The 12,306-nt window shown below is 43.1% G+C and overlaps 1 protein-coding gene across 4 annotated transcripts in view; it reads right to left on the bottom strand.

The window, feature by feature from the left end:
* EFCAB11 (EF-hand calcium binding domain 11) overlaps positions 1-12,306 on the bottom strand; it is a 170,143-nt gene that overhangs the window by 85,885 nt on the left and 71,952 nt on the right. The gene's annotated exons all lie outside the window — the stretch shown is intronic.

The following is a 12,306-nucleotide window of genomic DNA, read 5'->3' as shown; positions in this document are numbered from 1 at the left end:
TCAAGTAATTTACTTCCCTCCTAGGGACCAATTATAGATCAGGAGGAAAATGGCATGCGTGGCTTTCACGAGAAGACCAGAGACAGAAGCACAGTTCGCACCCTGCTCGCTTTCTCATAGAAACAAAAGCACACAGGTGAAAGAAATGTCACCATGTTTAGCAAAATAAAAACATCTCCGAGGTGCTTGTCCCTCCTCCTCACACTTTAGAAAAGTTAACTCCAACTTATCCAATAATATTAACTACCCAGATCAAAACAAGCTTTTGATAAGAAGGAAAAGTATAAAATTCTCTAGAAACAGGAGTAACAGGATCTCAGCCTGGGAGTCCCCATCCTGCCTGGAGGTCACAGAGCTTGCCCACTTGTCCCCACTACATAACTTCTGGTGTTCATGATGGAAAAAAGTTCCTTACACCCCCATGTTACTGTTAGAATTAAGGGATGAGATGACAAGGCTGTAGCATTGCTAAAAGCATGAGCTGTAGAGTCTGCAGAACAGACTTTGCCTTCTGGCTAGAACTACGCCATGGACTGCAGCACGCCAGGCTTCCCTCTCCTTCACTGTCTCCTGGAGTTTGCTCAAATTCAAGTCCATTGAGTCAGTGATGCCATCCAACCATCTCAGCCTCTGTCAGCCCCTTCTCTTCCTGTCCTCAATCTTTCCAAGCATCAGGGTCTTTTCCAATGAGTTGGCTCTTTGCATCAGGTGGCCAAAGTAATGGAGCTTCAGCTTCAGCATCAGTCCTTCCAATGAATATTCAGGGTTGATTTCCTTTAGGATGGACTGGTTGGATCTCCTTGCAGTCCAAGGGACTCTCAAGGCCCAGCGCAGCCAAACAAACAAACAAACAAATATAAAACGGAGGTGATGATAACAGCCACCCTGGGTGTGCTGGAAAGAGTAAATGAAACAAAGCATGAAAAGCGTTTAGTCTCCAGTGGGTGATAAAAATCTTTAGCAGTAGTATGAGGACAGCACCCTAAGGGTGACCTCGCAAAGAATCTAGTGTCTTAACTCTCAAGGTCAGCTGGACCGAGGAGCTGCTGTCCTCCCACACCCGGAGGGGCTGGAGAGCTCCCAGAATCAGAGTCTCTCTCTCTCTCTCTCTCTCTCTCTCTCTCTCCTAGAAAGAAGACAGAGTTAGGAAGGGAAATAAGACTTCTCCATTCTCCTGGGACAGAGAAGTGGGTAGAGTACCTAGAACATTTTCCTAAATTTTTCAAATGCCTGGATAATGCCCCCTTAGCACCATAAATATATAAAACATTTACAGTCTGCTTTTAGGAGCAATGAAAAAGAACAGAATCTAGAAATAACTCTTAATTGATCTTCAGTTCAGTTCAGTTCAGTCGCTCCGTCGTGTTCGACTCTTTGCGACTCCATGAAGCGCAGCACACCAGGCCTCCCTGTCCATCACCAACTCCCGGAGTTCACTCAAACTCATGTCCATCAAGTCAGTGATGCCATCTAGCCATCTCATCCTCTATCGTCCCCTTCTCCTCCTGCCCCCAATCCTTCCCAGCATCAGAGTCTTTTCCAATGAGTCAACTCTTCGCATGAGGTGGCCAAAGTACTGGAGTTTCAGCTTTAGCATCGTTCCTTCCAAAGAAATCCCAGGGCTGATCTCCTTTAGAATGGACTGGTTGGGGACTCTCAAGAGTCTTCTCCAACACCACAGTTCAAAAGCATCAGTTCTTCGGCACTCAGCTTTCTTCACAGTCCAACTCTCACATCCATACATGACCAATAGAAAAACCATAGCCTTGACTAGACGGACCTTTGTTGGCAAAGTAATGTCTCTGCTTTTCAATATGCTGTCTGCTAAGTTGCCTCAGTCGTGTCCGACTCTGTGTGACCCCATAGACGGCAGCCCACCAGGCTCCCCCATCCCTGGGACTCTCCAGGCAAGAACACTGGAGTGGGTTGCCATTTCCTTCTCCAATGCATGAAAGTGAAAAGTGAAAGTGAAGTCGCTCAGTCATGTCTGACTCTTAGCGACCCCATGGACTGCAGCCTATCAGGCTCCTCCATCCATGGGATTTTCCAGGCAAGAGTATTGGAGTGGGGTGCCATTGCCTTCTCCACAATATGCTGTCTAGGTTGGTCATAACTTTCCTTCCAAGGAGTAAGCGTCTTTTAATTTCATGGCTGCAATCACCATCTGCAGTCATTTTGGAGCCCAAAAAGATAAAGTCTGACACTGTTTCCACTGTTTCCCCATCTATTTCCCATGTAATGATGGGACCAGATGCCATGATCTTCATTTTCTGAATGTTGAGCTTTAAGCCAACTTTTTCACTCTCCTCTTTGACTTTCCTCAAGAGGCTTTTGAGTTCCTTTTCACTTTCTGCCATAAGGGTGGTGTCATCTGCATATCTGAGGTTATCGATATTTCTCCCGGCAATCTTGATTCCAGCCTGTGCTTCATCCAGCCCAGCGTTTCTCATGATGTACTCTGCATAGAAGTTAAATAAGCAGGGTGACAATATACAGCCTTGACTTACTCCTTTTCCTATTTGGAATCAGTCTGTTGTTCCATGTCCAGTTCTAACTGTTGCTTCCTGACCTGCATACAGGTTTCTCAAGAGGCAGGTCAGGTGGTCTGGTATTCCCATCTCTTTCAGAATTTTCCACAGTTTCTTGTGATCCACACAGTCAAAGGCTTTGGCATAGTCAATAAAGCAGAAATCGATGTTTTTCTGGAACTCTCTTGCTTTTTCGATGATCCAGCAGAAATTGATCTTAGCTTAGGCAAATATGAGAGTACTTCATTTGCAAAAACGTCACGATATCCTCACTATCTAAGAAGGTCCAACACGGAGCCTCTCTAGTATTTCCTGCACAAGTGTAGATGCCCCATTTTCCTGTTCGATGTGGTAGCACTCTCAGGGAAAGACACTATCCTGTACTCTACTGAAATCCATATAGGAATCTACCAGATGCTATGTCATTCACAGCAATCCAACAGTATTAATTATAAACTAAAATTCCCTAACCTGGTCACAAAAATTTATTATGTAATAGTTGATACACACAAAAGAGTGAATATATGTTCACAAACAGCTGCCTCATGAAGCTTGATAATGAAACCGAAACCTACGAGCCGACTCCCATCCAAGAACTAGAGAACTAACGGCCAGTATTACTGTGGTACCTGCATCCGCCCTCCCGATCTCAGCCCTGTGCTTGCCTTCAGAAGCGGCCGCTCTCTTAAACTTCAAATGTATCGTTCCCTTGTCTTTCAACTTTTTCTTTTCCCAAGATGGACCCTCAAGAGAATATTATTTAGTTTGCACAAACACTGCAAAAGCTTGGAGACCTGTCCCTCCAAACGGATCTGAAGTGGGCGCCATAGAGCCTAGGACGGCTCAGCTCTTGTCTTTCTTCCTTCGCAGGCATCACGTGCCTTCATCTCCCTGGAGACTCGGCCAAAGTCCTGAGGATTCTCCTGGAATCTGCCCGCAGCGGTCACAAAATTTCCTTCATTATCTGAAACGGGGTAGAACTCTCTGCCCATTCAATAGGAGCCGGTGTACTCGTCATTTCTAGCGTGTACGATGGGGACTTGAGGCTGCCCGCCGTATTGGTGGGGAAACCCTCCGCCTGAAGAAGAGGAAGCGCAACCCAGACGTCTCTGGACAGCTGTGTATGAATCCACGGCAACTACCTTCCTAACAGCTCCTCATTGACAAGGACCAAAGCAGAGACCGCTCAGCTGCCTGGGTGACTGTAACTTGGTCAGCATATCCGCTACCGAGTCCCCCGGACTTGCTTAAACTTCTGTTAAGAACCGTGATTTCCGAATCATTTTTCCAGAAAGCCGTGTCATTGTGAGCGTCCCATCCTCACTGATGAAACCCTTAAGAACTGTGAAGGACCTGAGCGTTCAGTCTCACTGCAAGCTAGCAAAGCAGCCCATCGGTCTCACGGATGCCGGCAGAAGGTGCAGGTCTCCCGGCTCGGAGGCAGAGGGCGCACAATTTACAGCGCAGCAAGCAGCGCGAGCGTCGTGCATTTGCATCGCCTTCCGAACCTCTGGGTTCTGTGGGGGGATGCGATGTGGATGGGCTCGGAGAGGTGGCTACGCACGTAAAGAGCCGCATCCCAGAGGCGGGGCCTTGAGCTTGCAGAGCCCGGGCCTTTTAGGATGGCTGGTAAGCATGCCTGCCTTTTGTTCTGGGAAGAAACACTGACTGCATCTTCCAAGGATGCTCGCTATATAAACATTCTTGAAAAGGGACTGTGGGGCAAAAGGCAGTCAGTGCCTTACTCATAAGATGTGCAGAAACGAGAGAGGTCCAGGAGTTCCCGCGGTCTATCATTATCTGTCATACGTCAACTAAAAATTTTATTTAAAATGTTTTAAACGGCATGATTGTTTTAAATTCCATCTTGAACCCAGAAGTGACAGAGCCTTGTGAAGAATGTGTGACGACGTGCAGGACTGTGTCCCCCGCAAAGATACGCATTTATTAGAGCTGACAAGTATGTGCTTTACAGGTTCACGCATTCAGAGGTTTTGAGGGAATCTTTCTGACTCAGTTTTTTCTGTACTAAACAAGCATAATAATTCTTCTCTGCAATATTCACTTGGAATCTAGTTAATAACTCTAAAAGACATAAAGATCTGCTGCGAAATGGAAGGACAAAAATCCTGAAGCTTCTGGCCATGGTCGGTACGGCCAGCGTGCCTCCTTGACCAGATGTAAGCACGTCTGTACACTGAAGCGCCTGCTTTACACTATCCCACGGTTTGCACCTTTTCTTCCCAAAGCTGCCAGTTTTCTCGTGTTACTAATGTACTGACCTCTGCTTTATATTACCCCGTAATTCATGCCTTTTCTTTAAGTCCATCACATTCCCTGAATTACTAACAGCCTGACCTCCCCTTGATATTATCCTGCAATTTACACCTTTCCTCCCGACCCATCAGCTCTCCCAGGGTCACAGCTAACGCACTGGCGGCTCACAGCCTGCACTTCCTGCCATTTGTACTTATTTTTCAGAAAGGCCAGGCCGAAGCTGCCCTGTTACTGTGTGTCTAGGGCCGAAGACCAGAGACTGCCGGGGCAAGGGCTTCCTGACAGGCCTGTGGACGCGGCTCCAGACTCAGGAAGGCTTTAGGAAGTGACCAACTTGATGAGCTGGGTCCCCAGGTGTTGAGGAAGATGTATATTTCCTCACTGTCCTTTAAGAAAGGTTTAGGGGCTCCGCAGGATGAGAAAAGTCTTACATTGCACATATTACATGTTTACTTACATTTAACACGTTTTTCCCCCATTACATTCACATGAATGAGAGGCTTTTTCATATAGTAACAGTTTTCTCTCAGTTTGTACTCTTGCTATCTGTTGCATTTCCTCCTGGTCACTCTGAAGCTAAACCATCCTGCGAATGTGTTAACTACATGAAGTCTGAGATGAGTTAAAGCTGGTAAAACAAAGGGAGGTAGGGTTAACCAGGCCACCTCACCCATCTCCTGAGAAACCTGTGTGCAGGTCAGGAAGCAACAGTTAGAACCAGAATGGAACTGACTTATACAAACCCGGGAAAGGAGGCCGTCGGGCTGTAGACTGTCCCCCTGCTTATTTACCAGGGAGGAGGAAGTGGCAACCCAGTTTAGTGTTCTTGCCTGGAGAACCCCATGGGGTCACAAAGAGTCGGACACGACTGAAGTGACTTGGCAGGCAGGCAGGCTTATTTAATTTATATGCAGAGTACATCATGCAGCATGCCTGGCCGGATGTGCTGGATGAAGCACAAGCTGGAATCAAGATGGCCAGGGGAAATATCAATAACCTCAGATATGCAGATGACACCACCCTTATGGCAGAAAGTGAAGAGGAACTAAAGAGCCTCTTGATGAAAGTGAAAGAGGAGAGTGAAAAAGTTGGCTTAAAGTTCAACATTCAGAAAACTAAGATCATGGCATCCGGTCCCATCACTTCATGGGAAATAGATGGGGAAACATTGGAAACAGTGTCAGACTTTATTTTGGGGGGCTCCAAAATCACTGCAGATGGTGACTGCAGCCATGAAATTAAAAGACGCTTACTTCTTGGAAGAAAAGTTATGACCAACCTAGATAGCATATTGAAAAGCAGAGACATTACTTTGCCAACAAAGGTCCATCTAGTCAAGGCTATGGTTTTTTCCAGTGGTCATGTATGGATGTGAGAGTTGGACTATAAAGAAAGCTGAGTGCCGAAGAATTGATGGTCTTGAACTGTGGTGTTGGAAATGACTCTTGAGAGTCCCTTGGACTGCAAGGAGATCCAACCAGTCCATCCTAAAGGAAATCAGTCCTGACTGTTCACTGGAAGGATTAATGCTGAAGCTGAAGCTCCAATACTTTGGCCACCTGATGCAAAGAGCTGACTCATTTGAAAAGACCCTGATGCTGGGAAAGATTAAGGGCAGGAGAAGGGGACGACAGAGGATGAGATGGTTGGAGGGCATCACCGACTCGATGGACATGAGTTTGAGTAAACTCTGGGAGTTGGTGATGGACAGGGAGGCCTGGCATGCTGCAGTCCACAGGGTTGCAAAGAGTCGGACACGACTGAGCAACTGAAGTGACTGAACTGAGTTTGATCTAATTGTGCAATCAGAGGATTCCTGGAGGTCCAGGGGTTAGGGCTCTATGCTTTCCCTGCATGGGGCACGGGTTTGATTCCTTGTCGGTGAATTAAGATCCTGCATTCTGGGCCACATGGCTGAAGACAAACAAAAAGCACAATAAACAACAACAACAAATATATATAAAATCGGAAGGCACTGCAGAGTTTTGAAGAGACTTGACTGGGTAGCCTTTCCCTTCTCCAGTGGATCTTCCTGACCCAGGAATCAAACCACGATCTTGTGCATTGCAGGCGGATTCTTTACCAACTGAGCCATCAGGGACTCAAAAGGCACCCTTTATATAGTAAGTCACTGAGTAACTATTTTGAGAACCCACTGTGTACTTCAACTGATCATTCCCAAAATAGTGAGCAGGAAAAATTCTAATTCACAGAAAGTTGCTACACTGTATCATGAGTAATGACATTCAGGTCCCAAAACTCAGTAATGAAGAGACTGATCATTATCATTTTTTGTTCAATTGTTTCTACATTTGTAATGAAGTCCGTGCTTTCTCTCCAAGACTGTGGGAGATGCGGACTGCACTGCCGCGATGCTGGTCACTTACTACCTTGTTGCTCAGTCGCTCAGTTGTTCCTACTTTGCGACCCCGTAGACTGCAGCACGCCAGGCTCCCGTCCATCACCATCTCCCAGAGTATGCTCAGACTCACATCCACTGAGTCTGTGATACTAGCTAGCCATCTCATCCTCTGTCGTCCCCTTCTCCTCCTGCCCTCAATCTTTCCCAGCATCAGGGTCTTTTCAAATGAGTCAACTCTTCGCATGAGGTGGCCAAAGTACTGGAGGTTCAGCTTTAGCATCATTCCTTCCAAAGAACACCCAGGACTGATCTCCTTTAGGATGGACTGGTTGGATCTCCTTGCAGTCCAAGGGACTCTCAAGAGTCTTCTCCAACACCACAGTTCAAAAGCATCAATTCTTTAGCGCTCAGCCTACACAGGTCAGAGGAAAACAACCTGAGACTCTCAAAAGAGAGAAGGAAAATTCTAGTTTGCAGTTCAGACAGACTCTGAAGAATATTTTGAGACAGTAGTTTTCTCCAGATGAATTCTGTGGTAACTGTGGTATTTGAGGTTTATAATGCTTTCAGTGTTTACAAGGTCAAATCTAAATTTATATATTGAAATGCATTCTATTTTCACTGTTGAGAATGGGCGGAATCGATTTATTTGCTTATTTTGAAATGCGTCTACTGGCCTTTAGAAGCTATTATTTACATAAAGGTGCTTTTGAACTTTACAAACATGTTGGATGCTACCTGCTATTCTAAATATTTTAAATAAAGTATTAAATATGTACAAAGCAACAACTTATATCCAAAATAAGAAAATGAAAGATGGAAATCATTGCCAAATGCCTTCCTAAATCATATTTTTAAGTAATCATTTTCACAGATTTGTTTTTATCATACTGAATTAAAATATACTTTCTTAAAATATTAAACCATATGAATATCTAAATCTATTTTCAATGTTTACACAAATAGTATGGAGAACATTTCTGATAGCATCAATAGGTCTACTTTGGACAATTATTTTATTTAATGGTTATTACAAGCCAGTGTCTGTTTTTTAAAACTGACCTAAGAGACAGTTAACAAATGTGAATATTATTTTAACCTTCTTTAAGGTCTAAATTCACTTTTCATCTTGGCTTGTCTCATTTTCACCTTGTACCTGATTACTTTACAAGGCATATGTCTCTTTAATTGCTTTTTGTACTTCTTTTTTCATTTTTTTTTTAATTGCTTGTTGCTAAGCAATGTGCATAACATCAGGGTATACATTCATTTTCTGAGAACGTGGTCTATTGGTATTATTTTCCTCTATTCCTTTACCTCATTGGAATTGACCTAAACTGTACTTTCTGCTTTCTTTTGACTTTTCTTTTTGCCAAAATACGTTCCCCCACCTTCCTGTCCTTTGATCAGAACTCAGTCGCTATTGTTTTCAGTATTTAGCCCCGTGTTCTTCTACTTTGCATTGTTTTTGTTGAGCTCTGGTGGACAGGCTCATATTATACGACTGTTTTTCCTTTAGTCTACTCTGTCCTGCTTCTTCCTTTGTATTTAAAGACATTAGAAACGTACCTCTTCTTTTATGACATTTAGGTCATTTCTTGCTTTTTTCCTTTAATCAGCTTTTCTGTTCCAGATGTTGGCATTGATTTTTTCAGGACCACAGCACCTGTTCTGCCCTCTTCCTTGTCTTACTGATACTTTAGCAAGTATAATACTGATTATGGTATAATTCTATGAAACCTCCACTTACCCAGCTTATATTTGTTGTGTTTTTCAATGAGCTACACTGCATTTAATTTATTTAGCTATGGTAAGCTGCCCAAAACAAAAAGTTCCCCCAGAAAACCAAGAAACAAAACACTAAACACATATCAATTACTTACATGTATCCATGATTTTCTGTTACACACACGAGAACACTAAGTGCACACTCTGCCTTCGCCAAACCAAGCCCACTTGTAGGCTGCCGTGTACTGCCAGGCTCATATAGACCTGTTCCTATCATTCTTGGAGACAATGATTTCTAAGTATGGGGTGAATGGGTTTATGACATAGGATTACCTGATATTCAGCTTGACTGACTCTGAGCATAACCTTATAAGGTCTTGTGTTTTCTAATTATAAAAAGAAAGAAGTGAGGATTCTTCTATTATAATACAGGGATGTTACAGAGCAAGTTTAAGCAAGATTCATTATGGATAAACTCTCTAAAACAAAGTTGCTCTATCAGACATGTCAGAGATATGTTTGGGTGTACATATTAATATTAGTATATCCTCTTTCACATCTGACCTATTAATACTTTTCTAGTTCTATTTAATCTGAGCTCTGCAAGTACGGCCTTCTGAGCATTTACCTCTAAGACTCCTTTCTCTAGAGTAACAGACCGCACAGTCAGTGAACGGGCTCACAGTAACTGACACCTCGGTCAGTCCTTCCGTATCTCACACTGATCCTAAACTGGGAATTCACTCCCATTTTTTCCACTGAAGGTGGTTTATAATAAGTTGAAAATTAATAGTGGAAACAAAATAATAAGCTGGAAAATGTTTTAAAAATGATAAAAACATAAAAATGAAAACAAGTGATAAAAATATACCAGTGATGTCCGTCTTTAACTCTGGCCTAGAGGCAGTAAGCGTAGTTATCAAGAATACAGGCTTGGGGGTCAGTTGGCTTCGCTGTCTTGACTATTTCATTAAAATGAAAGCTAATAAAACTTATAGAGCAGTAAAATGGTGGTTAAGAATGTGAGCTTGAAATTTTATAAGGCACCACACTGAGTTTAGGACAGTCAAGACAATTTTGAAGAAATCCTAAGGCTCTAGGACTTATACTACTGGATATCAGGACTTATCAGTTCAGTTCAGTTCAGTCGCTCAGTCGTGTCTGACTCTTTGTGACCCCATGAATTGCAGCACGCCAGGCCTCCCTGTCCATCACCATCCCCCGGAGTTTACTCAAACTCATGTCCATTGAGTCGGTGATGCCATCCAGCCATCTCATCCTCTGTCTTCCCCTTCTCCTCCTGCCCCCAATCCCTCCCAGCATCAGTCTTTTCCAATGAGTCAACTCTTCTCATGAGGTGGCCAAAGTATTGGAGTTTCAGCTTTAGCATCAGTCCTTCCAATGAACACCCAGGACTGATCTCCTTTAGAATGGACTGGTTGGATCTCCTTGCAGTCCAAAGGACTCTCAAGATAAAATCATATAATTAAGAGAGTGTGGTATTGGCACAAAGATAGACAAGTATAAAGATCAAGGAAAAATAACAGAGAGTCAGGGAAGAGTTGAAATTACAGTCTCTCAAGTCTGAATTCAGTCTAGAGGCAGAATTCCTTCTTACTCAAGGAATCTCAGTCTTTTTCTTATAGACATTAACTGGTTAGGTGAGGCCCACCCACATTAGGAAGGGTAATTACTTTACTCAAAGGCCACCATTTAACTATGTCGTATAGTCGCTAAGTCATGCCCAGCTCTTTTGCAACCCCATAGACTGCAGCCTGCCAGGCTCCTCTGTCCATGGGATTTACCAGGCAAGAATACTGGAGTGGGTTGCCATTCCTTCTCCAGGGGATCTTCCTGACCCAGGGATCAAATACCTCTCCTGTATTCAGGTGGATTTTTACTGCTGAACCACCAGAGAAGCCCCAATTAAATTAATTAAACATTAATCACATCTTAAAAATATCTTCACAGCAACAGCTAGACTGGTGTCTGATGAAAAACTGGATACCACAGTCTAGCCAGGGTCACACTTAAAACTAACCATCATGCTTGTATTAGGCAAAGAATAAGACCAAAAAAAGCGTGAATCCTAAAAAACTGACAAATTGGATCTCAACAAAATAAAGAACTTCTGTCTTTAAAAGAAAATGAAAATGAAAGTCACAGGCTGGGACTTGCATCTGGAATACGTAGAAATCTCTCACAACTCAGTAGTTTAAAAAGAATATTAAAATACAAGCAAAGGTTTGAACAGATCCTGCATTACAAAGGCGTGGATGGCAAACAGGACAAGAAACCGTTGTTTGAGTCCTCAGTCATTAGGGAAGCACGAATTAAAAGCACAATGAGATACCACCATACACCTATTAGAAATGGCTAAAAAAAACAAAACAAAAATTAATAACGCCACGTGCTAGCGCCAGTGGACAGCAGCTGGAGTCCCATCTTCTGCCTGTGGGAATGGGGATAGCAAAGTGAATTCAGAAAAAGCTTCCCAGTCTCTTTATAAGATCAAACATACACCCATCATGTGGCTCAGAAATCACACTTATTGACTCAAAAGAAATGGGGGTAAATATCCAAATAAAAACCTGAACACAAATGTCTACACAGCAGCGACATTCAGAGTCACTCCAACTGGAAACGAGGCAATGTCCACGAACAGATAAAACTGGTGCCTCCGCACAACAGGATGTGACCGATGGTTTAACCTGATCTGTGCAATGACATGGATGAGTTTTGCATCCATTACATTGAGGGAAAGAAGCCCAATACAGAAGATTACAAATTGTATGATTCCATTTACATGGCATTCTGGAAAAGACGATAGCATAGGGACAATAATAATAATAATCAGTGGTACCAGAGACCGGGAGTGTAGGGAGGGAATTGAAAGGAATAGAAATATTTTATATGTCGATTATGGTGTTGGTTACACAACTGCATACGTTTATCAAAACCATAAGACCATAATACGTCTATTAGTGGACAATTCTATGATCTGTAAACTGCATCTTAATAAACCTGACTTTACAGTACTAGCAGTGAAAGCCAAAAAGATGAAAAAAAATATTTCTTTAGGGAGAAACTTCCTAATGAGATGGCTGAATGGCATCACTGACTCGATGTACATGAATTTGAGCAAGCTCTGGGAGTTGGTGAAGGACAGGGAAGCCTGATGTGCTGCAGTCCATGGGGTCACAAAGAGCTGGACGTGACTGAGGGACTGAACTGAACTGAAGGCAGAAACATAGGGGGGGAAGAAAAATTGAAATATGAGTTCAGAAAGGAAGGATGTAAAATTTCAAATTGGTAAAGAACATTTTCACATAATTTTAAATGCTTGTTCACACATTTTTTCTTTTCTTTTTTTTTTTTTTGTTCACACATTTTTGAAAGAAAAATGATGAG

This window comes from Bubalus bubalis, chromosome 11 (genome assembly GCF_019923935.1).
Source record: "Bubalus bubalis isolate 160015118507 breed Murrah chromosome 11, NDDB_SH_1, whole genome shotgun sequence".
Classification (NCBI taxonomy): domain Eukaryota; kingdom Metazoa; phylum Chordata; class Mammalia; order Artiodactyla; family Bovidae; genus Bubalus; species Bubalus bubalis.
Note: the sequence above shows the minus strand (reverse complement) of the source record. Positions and strands in the feature narration are given on the sequence as shown.